The sequence below is a fragment of the Podarcis cretensis genome (assembly GCF_951804945.1).
Source record: "Podarcis cretensis genome assembly, chromosome: Z".
Taxonomy (NCBI): domain Eukaryota; kingdom Metazoa; phylum Chordata; class Lepidosauria; order Squamata; family Lacertidae; genus Podarcis; species Podarcis cretensis.
In genome coordinates, this window is record NC_137184.1 from 27458400 (window position 1) to 27477009 (window position 18610).

The window sequence follows — 18610 nt, forward strand, 5'->3', positions numbered from 1 at the left end:
GAGGACAAGTTATTTTCCATTATGGTTTTTTTTATTATTATTAACTACCTTGAATATTTTTTATGCAATGGTTGAGTGTGCAGTGGAGGCTGTTCAGTTAGGACGGATGGGTTACTGCCCCACCAATCTCAGTTTTCCTTGAGCAGTGCTGCAGCTACAGAGATGGGGGTGGTGGTTGGTTTTTTGCCCTGCGTGAAGCCTCCAGACAGTGCCGGATTTACATATAAGCTAAACAAGCTATATGGAAATATAGCTTTAAAGGAAAAATTTAAAGGAAAAACAACAAGTGGATGTACATTTCCAAAATATAAGGTAAAAAACAAATAAAATAAACCTACATACAGCAACAGTGTTTTGTGTTGTGTAGGCTCCTGTGATGTAATTAATGGGCCCCGCCTGCTAAATAAAGGGCCCCATTACCTTCAGTTGCTTAGGGCCTCATCAAACCTAAATCTGGCCCTGCCTCCGGAGAAGCACCATTGAGACTCCCAGCCTGTGTGTGTGCATGCAAATGCACGTGTGTGGGGATGTGCCAAACTGGGTATTTGGCCCAGGTGAAATAAAGCCTACTTTCGTCCCTGCCTTAAGACAGCCCCCACCTGCCTGCATTCTTACTTACCACTAGTCCAGTGTGTGTTCCTGGCTCTCAGCTTCCTGCTCCTTAAAGTCTCAGTTTAGCCCTTATAGAACTCAGCAGGAAGTAGGATGGAAACAAAACCAGAATTAGTTAACTATGTCAATGGCTCCACCCCTGGCTATCATTGACTCCAGCCAGGGCTAAGGTGGGTGCCGTTGCTATTCTCAGAGAACAAGGGAGTTCCAGCACCTCTTTTTCTAGAAAAATAGCACTGACTCTAGCTCCACCTACCACTGGCGTCCCTGATTGCTGCCGTACCTGTCTTAGGCTCATAGACTTCTTTTTTGTTGTGTTGCCAAGCACAGGGCTGCAATTTAAAGCTCCATGCTTTAAATGTTTTTTTGTCCTGGTGCTTTCCCTGGGAAAACCCACATTTTACCTCTGATTGCCATTTGCTCTGATTCAGCAGTAAGACACAGGTTTTGTTGAGGACAAAGACAAATAAAAAAGCATTGCTTGAACACAGAGCTTTAGAGCACGGACCTGTGCCTGGAAAGTGCAGTGCAAAAGGAAGTCTGCATGTGCCCAGAAGGAGCACCAATCACCACTGAGAGCCTGTAACCACATGCAGACACATAGCTTGCCATATCCACATAGACAGCTGATTACGTCACAAGTGTTGCCAATCACTCATGTAGGAGTGAGATGCACACTTGCCCTCTATCTGCCCAACATGCCTCCCCAATCTGCAACATCAGCAGCTGACCATTCAGGGTTATAGGCCCAGATTCTGCAGTCAACTCAATGTGGTAGGTCAGATGGGTAGGCATGAAGGAAAAGCACAATATTGCTGCCACTTCCCTGCACATGCATGGGACTTAGCAGGGAACATGTCATCCAATTTCGCCCAATTACATGCAACAATGAGGTTTCCAGCAGCCATAACCGTATCCCAGAGAGAGGTAGGCATCCCAATCTTATGTTCAGTTCTCCACATTTTAGCACAATTTTCTCCAAATGTACCCATTTCGCCTAATACACAAAATTTTTGCAATCCTGCTTTCCTTAACACAATGCCTTTTTTGTATGTTCTTTTCCCTAATACTTGCATTTGTATGCCCTTATCACCCTAGTTTATGCAATTTAGTACACGTGACTTGGCTGGAGAACAGCATTGCAAAACTTGGAGGTCGGCATCCCAATCTTATGTTCAGTTCTCCACATTTTAGCACAATTTTCTCCAAATGTATCCATTACACAAAATTCTTGCAATCCTGCTTTTTTTTGTATGTTCTCCCTAATACAGTGGTACCTCGGGTTACAGATGCTTCAGTTTACATACGCTTCAGGTTATAGACTCCGCTAATACAGAAATAGTATCTCGGGTTAAGAACTTTGCTTCAGGATTAGAACAGAAATCGTGCGGTAGCGGCACAGCAGCAGCTGGAGGCCCCATTAGCTAAAGTGGTACCTCAGGTTAAGAATAGTTTCAGGTAAAGACAGACCTCCAGAACGAATTAAGTTCTTAACCAGAGGTACCACTTGCATTTGTATGCCCTTGTCACCCTAGTTTATTCATTTTAGTATACATGACTTGGCTGGAGAACTGCATTGCAAAACTTGGAAGAGTGTGAATTTTGAAGGTTAGTTGTTTTGGTTCGCATATTGTTTCAGAAAGTGAGAATTAGGCGGGTTCACCTTTAAATGCAAGCTGATTCAAAAAAAAAATTTACATCCCTGGTTGTAGGTTTATTATGCAACTCAGGAGAAGAGCAGCAACAAAAATCAGGAAAAGGGAGCAACATGTTTTAGAGATTAGAGATTGAAGTAGAGTTGCTCATGATAAGGTGGTCTTCTTCCCATCCCCCAACTTTGGCACAAAAGCGTCAAGCATCGCTAGTTACCTTTTCTGATTGCTGTTCTAGCCTCACAGTTTTGCATCTTTACCTCTTTGCCTTTGAAAATTAACATCACTTATGTTATGGACCCAATAAGAGCCTTTTGACATTAATATCCTGGGGGTTGGAGGGAGAAGTCTTCATGTCAAGATCTGATTTAGCTTCACAATCAAGGACATAAATCCAGTACTGATGTGAGTTAAAAGGCAGTGACTGGAAGCTGCGTCCTCAGCTCTTTTGTCATCTCAGGATAATAGACCATAAATAAGTGCCAATGTCACCATCTGGGGTAGTCAATCCATTCTCTGCAATAAGTGGCTGAAGCTGCCGGCTTTGTGCTGCACTCACGTGGACTGTCTCAGTTCCTTCCACATTTGTGGTCAGCCAAGAATCAGGAAGTGAAGAACTAAAGATGTCTGAGAAGTTTGACAAAAACAGGAGTAGAAATTGCCCATGATAGTCACATGTCAGTGGGTTGTACACAACAGTGGATAGAGCAACATTTATGTATCCATCCTCCATGCAGGCAAGCAAGAAGCATTATCAGAGTTTAAATGCACTTCCCAGCAAGGCACTCAGGGTGCAAAGCAAGACCAGTGAAGGGTGTGGCTTGGAGAGAGTTCAGATAGAGGGATCTGGGGGGCTGCATTTGCCTGAGGTTCCCCATCCATAACTTGGAGAACTAAAATTTAGTACATGTGTTGTCCAGTAATGTCTTGATCACTGAATACATTTGAAAATGCAGTTGTGCATTATGCCTAATAATAATAATAATAGTTTATTTATACCCCACCCATCTGGCTGGGTTTCCCCAGACACTGTGAGTGGCTCCCAACAGAATATTAAAAGCACAGTAAAACTTCAAACATTAAAAACTTCCCTAAACAGGGCTGCCTTCAGATGTCTTCTAAAAGTCAGATAGTTGTTTATTTCCTTGACATCTGATGGGAGGACATTCCACTAAAGGAATAGGCATACTTACACACACACCTATTTTTTTGTGAATTGTTGCTGGACATCTTTGCAGAATAGATTTCCTGCAGCATAAGATTATAAAAAACCATAATAGGTGCTCTCCTAAAATTAAAAGCAATTCAGAATCTGGTGTAGTTTTGTGCGCAGTGGCCTGCAAAGTTCATAGTCTCTGACAGTACAAGAAGGGGAGCATCTGGTTCATTCAAAAACAAATCCCTCTGGGCATTGGGTGAGTTCATATGTTGAGATTCTTCAAATACGGCTACTAAATCTACAGTCTCTCAAGCCTGTGCGGTGAATCAGATGGGAGAAAGACCGAATTCTTCAACACAGACTTTACCAATTTGTATGGAGGGACAGGTTTTTTAAAGGGGACTTTTGAAAAAACCCTGATCACTCCCTCCCCCCCCAAAAAAAAATATTGTGAGGATGTTTGCTTTTAGAAATACATAAAATATTTTGGAAGACACATACGAATACTTAAGATAGTGTTTGTATCACTCTGTAATATTTGTTTTGCCTGTTGAGAGATAGCTCTGTTGCTTTAAGTTTGCATTAGATACATTGTATTGTATTCATTTGAAGAGGTGAACACACCCCACATCTGAACAATTGACAGTTCTGGTTCTGATACAAAGATTGCCAAGCTGTGCTGACCTGCACCTCCAGAGTAATGTGTGGATCAGAACTCACAGTTGTATCAACTAAGTCCTACACAGAGTAGCCCCAATGAAATTAATGAATATAAGTCAGGCATGCACATTTATTCCAGAGGGTCTACTCTGAGTTTACTGCATTTTTTAATGTTTTTCTCATACTGCAGTTCCTGTATACCTCCATGTTGCACAAAATTTCATTCACACCAGTAGGTACTGCAGTGTGAAAGGAAGATTAAATATCAGAATCCAGTCTCTGCTGAACAGCTGATAAGCAGAGAGATCCAGGAGAATCTCTCCCCCCACATTTCCCACTCCCCATAGCAGCTGTGATCCTGCAGGTTCTGAGTGAGGCTTTGCAAATAGCTTTCCTAAAAATAAAAATAAAATAAAATAAACCTACTTTTGGAGCATCACCACCACTACCACAACCCATCAACTACTTAACTGTTCAGACAGTCCTGGGGACAGGGTGGGCATGCCACACTAACAACATTCCTTTAGGAAATCTGCCTGTGCAGCATCACCACCAACAGCAGGATTGACCCACCAGCTGAGCAATGGATCTGACGATGGGGATGATAATCTGCAAGCAGTTATTTGGAGTGGATGATGTGGGTGGGGGGAATTCCACAAGCAACTTTCTCTAAGGAAACCAGCTGCAGAATCTTTCATGGGCTGCAGAATCACCTGTTGAAGAGAGGAGACAATGGAAGAGCAGGGAATGAGGCTCCACAATCTGTGAAGGAACCTGAAGGGCTTCAGTTGGTGCACTGCCTTGTACAAACTTCCAGGCTTGCAAGCAGATTCCAGGCTTGCAAATGGATTTTTCCTTGAATCAAATACCACCAAATGAGCACTGAACTTGCGTGGTAATCCATTACGTTCCACTAATGGCTTTTACGCTGTATGAAAACTCAAATATAATGTGCAAAATAAAAGGAAAGCAGAATAAACTGCAGTGTGTATGTAGCCTAGGACTGACATGGGATGCAATGCTTAGTGATACATTCTTTCATACTTCCTGAATGTTCTCTTTCAGGTTTATTTTATTTTGTTTATTTCATATGGTGAGGAAAACCTCAAAGCGGTTTCAGCCCCACCCTTAACAAAGGGTTTCAGCTCCCACTCCCAAGTAGCATGATGAATTTAAAATATCTTGAGAGAAAATGAATGATAAAAATAACTATTTAATTAAAAAAACCCTATTTAAATGCAAATTTATGTCAAAGGTTTTCTTTTTTTAAAAAAAGAGCATGTGGAAGTGGGATGCAGCAAACCTATGAGTGAACATGTGTGGAAGTTGCACAGATGGGTAAGGTCCTCTCCTCTATTGAGCCTTCAAGGCAGCTTAAAGGTAAAGGGACCCCGACCATTAGGTCCAGTCATGGCCGACTCTGGGGTTGCAGCGCTCATCTCATTTTATTGGCCGAGGGAGCCGGCGTACAGCTTCCAGGTCATGTGGCCAGCATGACTAAGCCGCTTCTGGCAAACCAGAGCAGCACACGGAAACGCTGTTTACCTTCCCGTCTGAGTGGTACCTATTTATCTACTTGCACTTTGACATGCTTTCGAACCGCTAGGTTGGCAGGAGCAGGGACCGAGCAACGGGAGCTCACCCCATCGCGGGGATTCGAACCGCCAACCTTCTGATCGGCAAGTCCTAGGCTCTGTGGTTTAACCCACAGCACCACCTGTGTCCCACTCAAGGCAGCTTAGGAACCCAAAATAAAACCATTCATGATATTATACAAATGAAACCAAACTAAAATCTATCCAAGTACCATAATCCTGGAAGAGAAATATCAACAGCAGCAAGATAATAATAGGAAAAAGAAGAAGAGGAAGAAATACCTGCTGAATTATAAGATTCTTTTGACTTAGTACCAAAGATTGCAGCTGTGCACACACATGGAATGGGAATAAGTCCCATGGAACTCACTGGGGCTTGCTGCTGAATAGGATGTAAGGATGTAATTGTGAATGAAAGTAGGTGAGGGGCATTTCTGTGGGGTGGGTCACCTACACAGAAATGTTTCTACTCCCGTTGCCACTTGCCTAGCTTCCTGAAAGTAGGGTTTCCAGACTAACAACTTGGATGGAGAACCTTTGGACTGCCATATGTTGCTGAACTGTAAGTGCCCTCATCCTTGGTCACTGGCCATGCTTGCTTGTAGTGTAGAAACATCTGGAGGGCCAAAGGTTTCTCATTCTGCCTTAGATGAAGATCTTAAGGAATCAGCAGGTTCATACAAGAGAAAGTTGTACTTCAGAAGTTCATATTGCATTCTTTTCATCTATAATACATTAATGGAATAAGGATTCATGATTTATGTGCCACATATTGCCCATTTGCACCTCTGTGTGTGCACAGGAACGTTTATTTATCTATTTGAAACATCCTTCCATTAAAAAAAAATAAAAATCCATAAGGTGGATAGAGGTTATTAAAAATCAACATAAAATGTTATAGCTACAACATTATCAAAAGAACAAAATTTATAAAATATATATATATCCAGCAATGTGGTTTTTTTGTTTTTTATAGGAATTTGCATAAAATATCTCAAAGCAATTTCACAATAAAAACAACAATTTCATATATAAAAACAATTGCAACAATTTGATATGTAAAAACAATTTCAATTCCAATATAGACTGAGAAAAAGAACTCCACTTAAAAGACTTGTTGAAAACAGAAATAAGCACAAAAAACACAGTAAGGACAGTACCTATCTAGCATTTGTAGAATTGTAGAGTTGTACAGTTGGAGGGACGCAGGTGGTGCTGTGGGTAAAATCTCAGCACCTAGGACTTGCTGATCGTCAGGTCGGCTGTTTCGAATCCCTGCAGCGGGGTGCGCTCCCGCTGCTCGGTCCCAGCGCCTGCCAACCTAGCAGTTCGAAAGCACCCCCGGGTGCAAGTAGATAAATAGGGACCGCTTACTAGCGGGAAGGTAAATGGCGAAACGGGAAAGTCATGACTCTTTAAAGTGCTTTGATACTGCTTTAAATGTATAGTGTGGTTGGAGCCTAAAGCTAGACCCCTCCCCCAAAAAGGGCCACCTTATCCAATAAACTAAGGGAAAGCCATTCATCCAAACTTGTAAAATGCTCTGAATATCCCTCGCCATCCCTCTACAGATTATTTCCTTTCACCCCTCTGCCCATGGATTTCCAAAAAATAGCTGGACTCAAAATATTGGCTTAAGAGACTCGAGAGCCAGATAAACCCATTTCCTAGGAAAAAGCAACTTCCAAATTTGGGAATTTGGAGTGGGGAAGGGGATGCTTAACCTTTCTTCAAATAGCTCTCCTGACGGAAAACAGTTAGTGGCCTTGTGCTGCACAAGAAGATGTTCATTTCGTGTGAGGGTTCTGTTCCTGCCCCCCCCCCCACGCATTGGTGGAGCGCATATAAGTGTGCCATGCTCCCATTCCGCCACCATTCCACCCTTTTAATGACTTGTTTTGTGGTGTTTTTGGTCACTTCTGGGTTAAGCACTGTATGCATGTGTGCAATTGTGTATCTTTTGCGTGCACATTAATTGGTCGTTGCCTGTGCTGGATAAGATCAAAAGGTCCATCAAGTCACGTGTTCTCTTTCCAGCTGTCAACAATCAGATGCTTCCAAGAATCACATATGCAAGATGTGAGGGCACTAGTCCTCGCCCACTGTTGCCCCTGCACTGCAACTGGTATTCAAGAAAGACTAATTCTGCTCATGGAGGTTCCATGATTGTGCACCACTGATATAACAACAACAATTTATTTATACCCCACCCATCTGGCTGGGTTTCCCCAGCCACTCTGGGTGGCTCTCAACAGAATATTAAAAACTCAGTAAAACACCAAACATTAAAGACTTACCTAAACAGGGCTGCCTTCAGACAGGCCCAGACAGAGGGGGGGGGGCATATGGGCCACTTGGCCCGGGCCTCTGATTCCAAAGGGGGCCTGAGTCAGCATATTCACAATCACAGGGGATGCACTGGGGCGAACGCGGGGGCATTTATCCCCAGGGTAAAAAAGGGGGGCACATTATCTACCTGGCCCGGGCCTCAGCCTGGCTCTGCAAGGCCCTGCCTTCAGATGTCTTCTAAAAGTCAGATAGTTTTTTATTTCCTTGATATCTGAAGGGAGGGCGTTCCACAGGGCAGGTTCCACTACCGAGAAGGCCCTCTGCCTGGTTCCCTGCAACCTCACTTCTTGCAGTGCGGGAACCGCCAAAAGGCCCTCAGAGCTGGACCTCAGTGTCCAGGCTTAATGATGAGGGTGGAGACGCCTCTTCAGGTATACCTCTCCTTCATGAGTTTTCCTTAGCGGATGGTCTAACTGTAGCCAAGGACTAAAGCTAACATAACAGAAAGAAAGGGAAAGGAAAGAGTGAAGTGGTAGATATGAAAACGATTTGACAACAGCAAGGAAAAGCATATGGGGGGGGGGGACACAGCAGAAACAAAAGAAATCAAATTACTGTCAGTCACATTGGAAGATAAAAGTGCAAGCATTGATACCTTGATGATACTGTAGTGAGCCAGAATGAATAATGCAGAAATAGACATCTTCAAGTATTTATTATCCTTATTATATGTGCTAGAGTGAGTGCATAGAGAAGAGCTGGGATGGGATAAATATGGTTCATTTGCATAGGTGCTCAAAAGACACACACCACTGCTATAACTAGAGCTTATGAATATGGGCTAAAAACAAACTTAACAGATGGATGATGACAGCTTGACAGCGCAAGCCTATGCATGTTTACACAGAAGTAAGCCCCGCCATGTTCTGTGCTGATTATTCCCAGGTAAGTGTGCATTCCTTACTTTCTGGAGAGCAAACTTCACTGAATGCAATGTGTATTTCTTCTGAGTAATCATGCATAGGATTGCTCATTAAGTTTGCAATCATATGCACATTTTCAGAGGAGAACCCCCTGCTGAGCTCAGTGGGATTTCAAAAGCATGGGGGTCCAAGTAAGTCTTACTCAGACCCATTGAAATTAATCGACCTAAGTTAGCCATGCCTGTTAATTTTGATGAGTCTACTCTGAGTAGGACTAGTATTGTGTGCAACCTGTGCTTCTGGCCACCCTATAAACCATGTAATGTTGTTATCTCTGGTCTTTTCACTGCAAAGGTGAGTAATAATAATAATAATAATAAATCCCTATCACAGATTTAAAAGTTCAAATATGCATGAAGCATGCCTTAGTCACCTGGAGAAATTGGGATTTTGGACTAGATGGATTTATGTTCTGAGGGCTGGCTATGATGCCAGGGTCAGGTGGAGTAGCAGTGGCAGTCCCCTCCCTAAATTCCCAGCACATTCCTCTTTGCCAGAGATGAGAATAATGTGTTTCAGAGGTGTGTCATGCACCCCCTAAACTAGACTGCTGCCCACATCTGCACTGGATGATGCTGTGCTGTTGTCAGAATTGAATATTCAGTTGCCAACCAGCTGCCATCTGCACATGGAAGGGTGGTGGGGCTGAGAATGCTTTCTTATCCTTTAGCTCAGGTGGTAATATTTCTTTGGTTCAGGTTCTGATCCAGGAAGGACCCTCTTCTTATCTCCTCATGGGAGATAATACAATCACACTAAAGTACAATACCATACAGTACACCATCAGGTATGAACAAGTCTCCCACTCCCAGAACTTCATTTGTGGGAGGAAATCAGCAACGGGAAGCTCCCTTGAACGCAACAGCCCCTGACAGAAAATGAATAGAGGATGCAATGGGGGCCATAGCTCATCATTACAGCATCTGCTTTGCATTCTTGTCATCTCCAGGTAGGGCTGAGAAAGACCTCTGTATGAAACCATGGAGAGCCACTGTTTGAAACCATGGAGAGCCACTGATAGTATGTAGAGACAATGTTTGGCATCTACTGCAATAAGCCACCTCAAAGAAACAAACAAATAGCTGAGCAGTCTACTCATTGCCATTCCCCTTATGAAGCCTACATGACAGGATATTCCATTTGTTTGACCATCAGTATAAAAACTGAGATGTTGACATTGAGCTGTCCATAATGATGTGTGGACCTTTCTCTAAAGCATCCAGAAAATAAATTAAATATCAGGACCTATCACTGCACTCAAGAGCACAAAATTCATTTTCTTCCTTTTGCCAGAACTGCTGCCTTGCACTTGTCCACTTAAAGCACTGGGTGACATCTTAACTGCTGTTCAGTTTTGTATTTTTCTGTTCTACTGGATACTGTGGCAACACCTGTTTGTCACTATCATAAACATTTATGCTTCTTCAAAGGCAGTGTGTGTGCATGTGCGCTCGCGCTCCCTTCATTAATATTGGAAGACTCAATGAAATGTATTCTGTTTGTGCAACTGTGCTGCCTTTCCTACTGGGGGGTGGATTGGATGAGGGCTTTTACATTACTCAGGATTAGGGGTGTAAGAAGGTACAGAATAGGAATTATCACAGTTCAAGGATACATTTCAGCCAATATAAGGCCAAAAGCAGGGTGTTGAGCAGGACAGCTGAGGCCTATGGAAGAGGTGATCTCTTTGGGGAATCACAAGAGTTGAAGATGCATTTGGTACCTGGACCTAAAGATTCCCCACCAGTGAAATAGTACAAATAGTTTGGTGTTGTGTGAACTTAACTCCCAAACTACTACAAAAAGAAAGAAAGAAAAAAGGTTGAAATGGGGGCAGGGGTTTAATGACAGTGACAGCTCTCCAGGATCCCCAGCAGTGTTTGATAACAGAAGTTGGTTGGTTGGTTGGTTGGTTGGTTGGTTGGTTGGTTGGTTGGTTTAATGCTGACCTTCAGCTGAAAGATTTCTAGTGCTAAAGGTCTAACACAGACAAGCATGCCTTCTAGATTGCTCTGTTTTTTAAAAAATATAAGGCTCTGTCAAGAGCTTTATATGAATTACCTAAGAGACTATTCCCTCCCTAAATTAGATACTGAGAAATAAAAACCAAATATGTAAATATAATGTATCCATTACCAAGAAATTAATTTCAAAAACAGATGGGTTTCAGAAGGGCTGTGCCAAATATTTTTGAGGTTCTTGTGCCAGAGGGCAGTTTGTTCACAACAGAGGAAAATGTATCCCATTAAACTCTGGACAAAAATTATTCCACCCCCCCCCTTCTCGAATGGCCTTTTAATGGGCCACTGGAAACGAGGGCATAAGGATCAACTGAGCATTACACCCCTGAGAAAATTGTGGGCTTATCATATGGGGCCCTTCACTTCTCCAGAATTGAAGAAGGTACATAAAAAGATCTTAACTTTAATAAAAATTAGTGCGCTACAATAATTAATTCCAGTTCACTCTCCAGAGACTAAGAACTCCCTTCAAATTTACAGCCTCCTTTCTCTTCACATACGTGAAGCTAGATTTCATTCCATTCCAATTTCAGCTCTCAACAAAAGATACTGAGCTATGCAGGCCAGCTGATGACGAACTCTCATTTTTACATGAGACGAGGGAGTCTAATTGTGCAGCACATAATGTTGTGCAGAACATAATATTTGAGGCACAGGACAAGAGGAAGTGTCAATGAGCCCTTAATCTGTCCTTCAGGGTCTTTGAGGGTAAAATGTTAAAACTTGACAACAAAACTGCTCTTTTGTACTTTGGTTCCACCAAATTTGTAGACCACCCTTCATCATGTCAACATGATCCCAGAGTGGTTTACTGCAATGTACAAAATGCAGTGGGGAATGTTGAGAGGTTTTGGAAGGGTGAACATGAGTGGATAAAAAGTTCAAGGGAAAAAAGGTAAAGCTTTTAAAATCTGTATAACTGTGAGAAAGGACAAACCGTGGACAAAGCTGAAGTGTTAACTTTTGAATAAATGTGTCTTAATAAGTAAATAAAAATATAAAAGTGATTGACAGACGAGTGGCTCTGTCCACCTGCCAAAGTTGGCCCTTAGCAGTAGGGAGATAACAGTTTGGTCTGCTGGGCTAGAAAAGTTCACCAGCCCCTGCTTTATGATATCCCAATCCTGTTCCACTGCTGATCTCAGATGAATTTGTTTCTCTAAAAATGGAAAGCTAAGAAACTCCCCCCCCTCCCCGAGTCTGTATTTCCTGGGAAATATAAGCCTCATACAGAAGTGCAAAAATGCTTTACAGATCAAACTGGACCTTATGCAACCAGTTTTTAAACTTCATTAAGACTATACTTTGGTTTCTCCATTGTTCGCTGAGCTTTAACCTCTATTAGCAACAAGATCAATTTACATTTTCTACTAGTTTTTTTGCCTCAAAATAATAAGCAAATGTTTCCAGTTAGCTATTTTTTCCCTGTTGGTTTCCATGTTGAATTCCTGGAGTGTTCTTAAGGTGCAGTTTTGCCCATTTGGTGTGGTGTTGGTGGGACCTAATTAGCCTTCTCAAAACAGCTAAGAGCATTGGAAAATTGGAGGAAGCTGTTGTGAGCAGCACAGTGCATTTGGCATTCTTTGTTAGCCCTACTTTCCTTTGCTAAGCCACAGTAATGAAGGGAGAGATACCAGTGAGGAGCTCTAATGTGTTAAGAATCACTATGTTTGGGTACCAACAGCAAATTCCTCAGTGGTCTTGTTAAGATGTATAATCTTTGTTCCTTAGTTTTACTCATCTGTCAAATGGTAAGAATGGCTGTTCACCTTACAGGTATAGTTGTCAAAACCAATTAGTTGCATTGTGCAGTACCGATGTAAAGGAATGTCCAGATGTGAGGAAAGAAGGTAGTAACAGAGAAAACTGAAGTGCAAGCCAAGAGCAAGGTGCACAGAGGAAAGGGCAATAATTCAACTACATAGGACAGAAAACTGGGCGGAATAACATCTCATGAGATAACAGCAAGAATTGGAAACACAAATAACTATTGCAATAAAAGAAAATAGATGTAAAGGAAGTGTATTCCCCCAAACAACAAAAACAATGGGCAGAGATGGTCTGAAAAAGAGCAATTCTCTATGGAAGATGCAGCAGAATGCAGTGGCCAGACTGGCTGACAACATGTGACACCATGATTAAAACAGGTGTAATGGCTTCCCATCTTCCACCGAGTCAGGCTCAAGGTCCTTATATTAATTACAAAGCCTTGTACAACTTAGGTCCAGGGTAGCTCAGACATTGCCTCAGCCCTTATATCCCAGCTCGATCACTGAGATCATCTGCAGAAGCACCACTGGTGTTACCCAAGTTGGCGAGACTCATTTGATAACACCAAGAAATAAAGCCTTAAGTTTCATTGGGCTAGTATTGTGGAACACTATGCCACTAGAGATTAAGCAGGCAATAGAGATCCAAGCCTGGCAAGGAGGCATACTGCATGAGATGTTTTTTAAATATACTCCTTTAAAGATGGTTGCATAGGAATCTTGGAAGCTGCCTTATACCAGATCAGGCCATTGGTCCATTTAGCTCAGTCCTGCCTACACTGTTTGCCAGAAGCTCTCCAGTGTTTCAGACAGGTGCCTCTCTTAGCCCTAGCTGGAGCTGTTGGGGATTGAACCTGGGATTTTCTGTACACAAAGCAGATGGTCTACCACTGAACTTCAGTCCTCAGCTAGTGGAGAATATTTACAGATACTGTTTTAAAGGGTTTTTATGATACCGACTATAAAAGGCCTTGAAAAAACATTTGTTTTGAAATGTGGCATATACATCCTTGAAATAAATCAATAAGCACACACTTGAAGCCTTCTATGAAAATGCTGGTTCATTGGTCTCATAATTGTGCTTAAGGGAAAAGTAAGACCACATTGTAAATTCCATTTTACTTTACACATTCAGCCTAACTGAATATACAGTTTCCTCTAATCTTGAACTAGTTCTTATACCAAATTTAAAATTAAAGTCCCTGCTGAGGAGAGATTAGGCATGGGTATTGGAATGGAAAGGAAGGTTTCTGCTGCTTCACCTGACTGGACCTGGAATCAAGATACAGAGAGATGAGAAAGTAAAATTTCCTTAACTAACTGTGCCTAAGAACTCAAATGTTCTTCCTTTTAAACTAAGCTTGCTTAAGAACGGGAACATGGACTGCATAGATACAGATTGAATGATAGACCAAAGACATAAAACTCTGATGAACATCTGAGCTAGTGAACATTTAACTTTAAAATTGCATTCCTTGATTTAATCATGTTGTGTTGATCTAAGGCCAAATGACACATGATGGAGGCAAGCACATTTGTACATCCACAGGGCCAGTGTGAAAGGCCAAGACCTCCTACCTGAGTGACAACCTTTTCCTAGAAGTTGGGGAGTATGCAGCATTAACAGCTACCAGTTTAACTAGTCGGGAAGCTATAATCTCAAGTGAGTAGAACAGAAATAAATAGCATTGCCCAGGAAAAGAAGAATGAGGTCTGTTCTCTTTACTTTAGTCTTTTATTTTAAAACATTTTCTTCTTGTATAAAACAAGCAGGATCAAAAGGTCAAATACAAGGATAGATCAAAAGTCAATAGTTATGCTGATTTAATTCATTCATTAATTTCCCTTCTCTGATACAATCCGATCTTCTTAATAACAAAGCAGGTAAGCAAACAGATGTGCATCTGTTGCTTCCTCCAGTCTCATATTTCAAATCCTTCACTCTCCCTCTCCCCTTGCCTTGATGAAGGCATTGAAAACCTTGGTTACTATCTCAGTTAGAACTCAAGCACGCAAAGCTAGGCTGAGTTGGTGGTTTTCATATCAGGCATCAAAATAACATTCAGACTTGGCAGTCCCCCAACATTCCCTTGAGATTCACACTATTCATTTATTCCTAAATGGGCACCAAAATGGTTTTCCTCTTGAAGTTCTCTGTAAAATGGCTAAAGCAGTCACCTGAGATCTGTCACACCACCAGCAGCACACAGCTTCCCTCGTCCTCTGTTGATGCCACAGTGCTGCTTCAGGGTCCATCACTGATGCCAGGGTCCATCACTGATGTGGGCTGCACATATCATCCTCCTCAGATATTGATTACCTGCCAAAATGGCTCCTAAGCAGTTTACAACTTACAAGATCAATCAGGGCTTTTTTTTCAGCCAGAACGCAGTTCTAGCACCTCTCAGGTGGATACCATTGCCATTCTAAGAGAGCAAGGGAGAAGTTCATGGTGAGTTTTGACACCCCTTTTTATAGCACTGAGATCATATAAAACATCCTTAATTAAAAGACAGACAGTTAAAAGACATAAGAATTAAACAGGTGGGGGGGTGGGAGTTAAAACAATAAAACCAGAAGTTCAGAGGAATTCTTGCCTAAACAGGTCTATAGGAGCCAGCCAAATGCCAACTTGGATAGGGCCTCTCATTTACCAGTAGGGAGGGTGTTCAACAAGACTAGCTGCCATCAGTGAAAGATCCCTTCTCTATGTTACCACAAGCTGATAATGATCAAGCCTTGGCAAAACTAATTAGGTTCCATCAGTTGATTGTAGTGGCCTTACCAGATAGCAGAAGACAGTTTTTCAGGTAACCTAGTCAAGAGTTATTTTGGGTTTTCTATGTAAGTAGCAGGACCTTAAAACTGGGTCAATAGCTAATAGGCAGCCAGCGGAGAAGCCACACCATTAACATGATATGTCTGTGGGAGGGGTGTTATTGTTTTGTTTTATTTTGATTATTGTTTTGTTTTGTGTTTTTGTTTTGTATTTTTATCTTGGGAACCACCCTGTGATCACAGAATCACAGAGTTGGAAGGGCCCTGAGAGTCATTCAGTCCAACCCCTTGTAATGCAGGAATATTTTCCTTAAGGTGGGGCTCAAACCCACAACTCTGGAATTAAGAGTCTCATGCTTTGTTGACTGAGCTCTCCCAAGCAACTACTTCATCTTCAGATGAAGGTAGGTATAAAAACACCCCCCAGGTTGTTGAGCTTTTTCTGCCTCTAGAATAACAATCTGTACATAATATATACAGAGAGAGAGAGAGAGAGAGAGAGAGAGAGAGAGAGAGATGTGATAATATCTGACTTAGAACCTGAAAGACACAGAAAGGAAGAATAGGCCCTCACTACCTTCTGCCATGATACTAAAAGTGACCCGAACTTGGATGAAAGTGATCTACACATTTAAATACTTTTTAGTTAATTCATAAAGGTAAAGGGACACCTGACCATTAGGTCCAGTCGTGGCCAACTCTAGGGTAGCGGAGCTCATCTCGCTTTACTGGCCAAGGGAGCCAGCGTACAGCTTCTGGGTCATGTGGCCAGCATGACTAAGCCACTTCTGGTGAACCAGAGCAACGCACAGAAACACTGTTTACCTTCCCGCCAGAGCGGTACCTATTTATCTACTTGCACTTTGACGTGCTTTCGAACTACTAGGTTGGCAGGAGCAGGGACCGAAAAATGGGAGCTCACCTTGTTGCGGGAATTCGAACTGCTGACCTTCTGATCGGCAAGCCCTAGGCTCTGTGGTTTAGACCACAGTGCCACCCACTTCCCTAATTAATTCATAGTACCATTCTATTCTGCCTTAGTCAGACCACACTTAGAATACTGTGTTCAATTCTGGGCACCACAATTTAAGAAGGATGTTGACAAGCTGGAATGTGTGCAGAGGAGAGCAACCAAGATGATCATGAGTCTGGAAACCAAGCCTTATGAGGAGCGGTTAGAGGAGCTGGGTATGTAAGAAGAGACTAAGAGGAGATATGATGGCCATCTTCAAATATCTTAAGGGCTGTCACATGGAGGAGGAAGCATGCTTGTTTTCTCCTGCTCTGGAGGGTAGAACTTGAACCCATGGCTTCAAGTTGCAAGAAAGAGTCCGACTAAACATGCGGAAAAACTTTCTAAGAATAAGAGTTGTTCAGCAGTGGAACGGATTCCCACAAGAGGTGGTGGACTCTCCCTCCTTGGAGGTTTCTGAGCAGAAGTCGGATGGCCATCTGTCACGGATGCTTTAGCTGAGATTCCTGCATTCCAGGGGGTTGGACTAGATGACTGTTGGGGTCCCTTCCAACTCAAAGATTCTATGATTCTATGTTTTCGGGCAGGTTTTTTGTTTTGTATTGTTTCTGGAAAAATAGAAACATTATCAATCCAGGAATAAGAGAAATGATTTATGCACAGATCTATCCTTCTCTATCTGGGATGAAAGACATGTTTAGATGAAGCGGAGGGTTGAGTTCCAATCACCTCTCCCTTTTTCTTCAAGGAAGAAGATTGCCCTCTTTCTTGCCTAGGCATTACATATGAATGGGATAGACACATGAATAAACAAATGCATCCATCAATGTCACATTTAAGAACACAAGAGTCAGATCATTGGTCCTATACTGATCCTAAATGCAGCATTGCTTATACAGTGGTACCTCGGGTTACGAACTTAATTAATTCCTGAGGTATGTTCTTAACCTGAAACCGTTCTTAACCTGAGGTGTGCTTTCGCTAATGGGGCCTCCCACTGCCACCGTGCGATTTCCATTCTCATCCTAGGGTAAAGTTCTCAACCCAAGGTACTACTTCCGGGTTAGAGGAGTTTGTAACCCGAAGTGTTTGTAACCCGAGGTACCACTGTACCAACCAGCAGTGGCTCTCTTACCAAATATCTCTCTGCCCAGCACCACCTGAGCCACATTAACACCATACGTTTAAAGCAGTATGTTACCAGTTTAAACAGCCTTGATGTTCCTCAATGAATCGTGGGAGCTCTCATTCATTAAGCATGCTAAGAGGAGACCTCAGAGTGGTTTAATAATCAATCAGTCTTCTCAGGGAACTCTAGGAATTGTAGCTCTGGGACAGGAAAACAACTCTCAGCACCTTTAACAAACTGCAGCTCCCAGATGGGCTATGATTCTGTGGCAGAGCATCTGCTTTTTGCTTAGAAGGTCCCAGGTTCAATCCCCGGTGTCTCCAGTTAGAGATGGGAGGCACTCCCTGCCTGAAATCCTAGAGAGATGCTGTCAGTCAGTGTAAACAGTACTGAACTAGATGGACCATTGAGCTGGCAGTGGCAGAGCCAGTGCTAGCCAATGTAGACAATACTGAGCCAAAAGTGACCTATGGTTTGACCTGGCATAAAGCAACTCCCAATGTACAGATTGTTATTCTAGAGGCAGAAATGGAGGCTCTGCACACCACAATGAGCACTGAAGTCACTGCAGGTAACAGCAGCAAAGAAAGGGAAACAGATGAGAAGTCTGGCTCCTAAAGCCCCCACTCCCAATGTCAGCCCAGCCCTGCAAAAAAAAATTAAAAATGTGTACTCATCTTATTTCCTTTTATGCCTTGCTCTCATGTTGACATATCCTAGGCAAAACAAGCCATTCAGCAATAGGTTGTAATTATAACAATGGGCTCGTGTCAGAGTAAAATGTCACTTCTAACAATACATAGAGTGCTGTTGGCCTGTAGTTCTTAGTAGGGAAGCTTGAGGAATTCAGTATTTGCGAATCGTGATATGAACTGACCTGATCCTCTGCCTGCTAGGCTAATGTGAGCATTGAAACATAGCTGTCTGTCAGATTTTATACTGCTCCAGATCTTGTGACACAGTTCTTAGTGCAATACATACATACATACA

The 18610-nt window shown here is 42.4% G+C and overlaps 3 long non-coding RNA genes across 3 annotated transcripts in view; 1 reads left to right on the forward strand and 2 right to left on the reverse strand.

Annotated features, from left to right (window-relative positions):
* The window catches only part of LOC307207698, a 73507-nt gene extending 64818 nt beyond the window's left edge, over positions 1-8689 (reverse strand). Inside the window, exons 1-3 of the long non-coding RNA XR_013834766.1 lie at positions 8623-8689; positions 8307-8459; positions 8155-8187 (exon numbers count right to left, since the gene is read on the reverse strand). This is a non-coding gene — a long non-coding RNA (uncharacterized lncRNA). The remainder of the gene's footprint in view (positions 1-8154; positions 8188-8306; positions 8460-8622) is intronic.
* Positions 1-18610, reverse strand: part of LOC307207744 — a 962945-nt gene that overhangs the window by 445067 nt on the left and 499268 nt on the right. The gene's annotated exons all lie outside the window — the stretch shown is intronic.
* LOC307207739 overlaps positions 1-18610 on the forward strand; it is a 185742-nt gene that overhangs the window by 137238 nt on the left and 29894 nt on the right. The gene's annotated exons all lie outside the window — the stretch shown is intronic.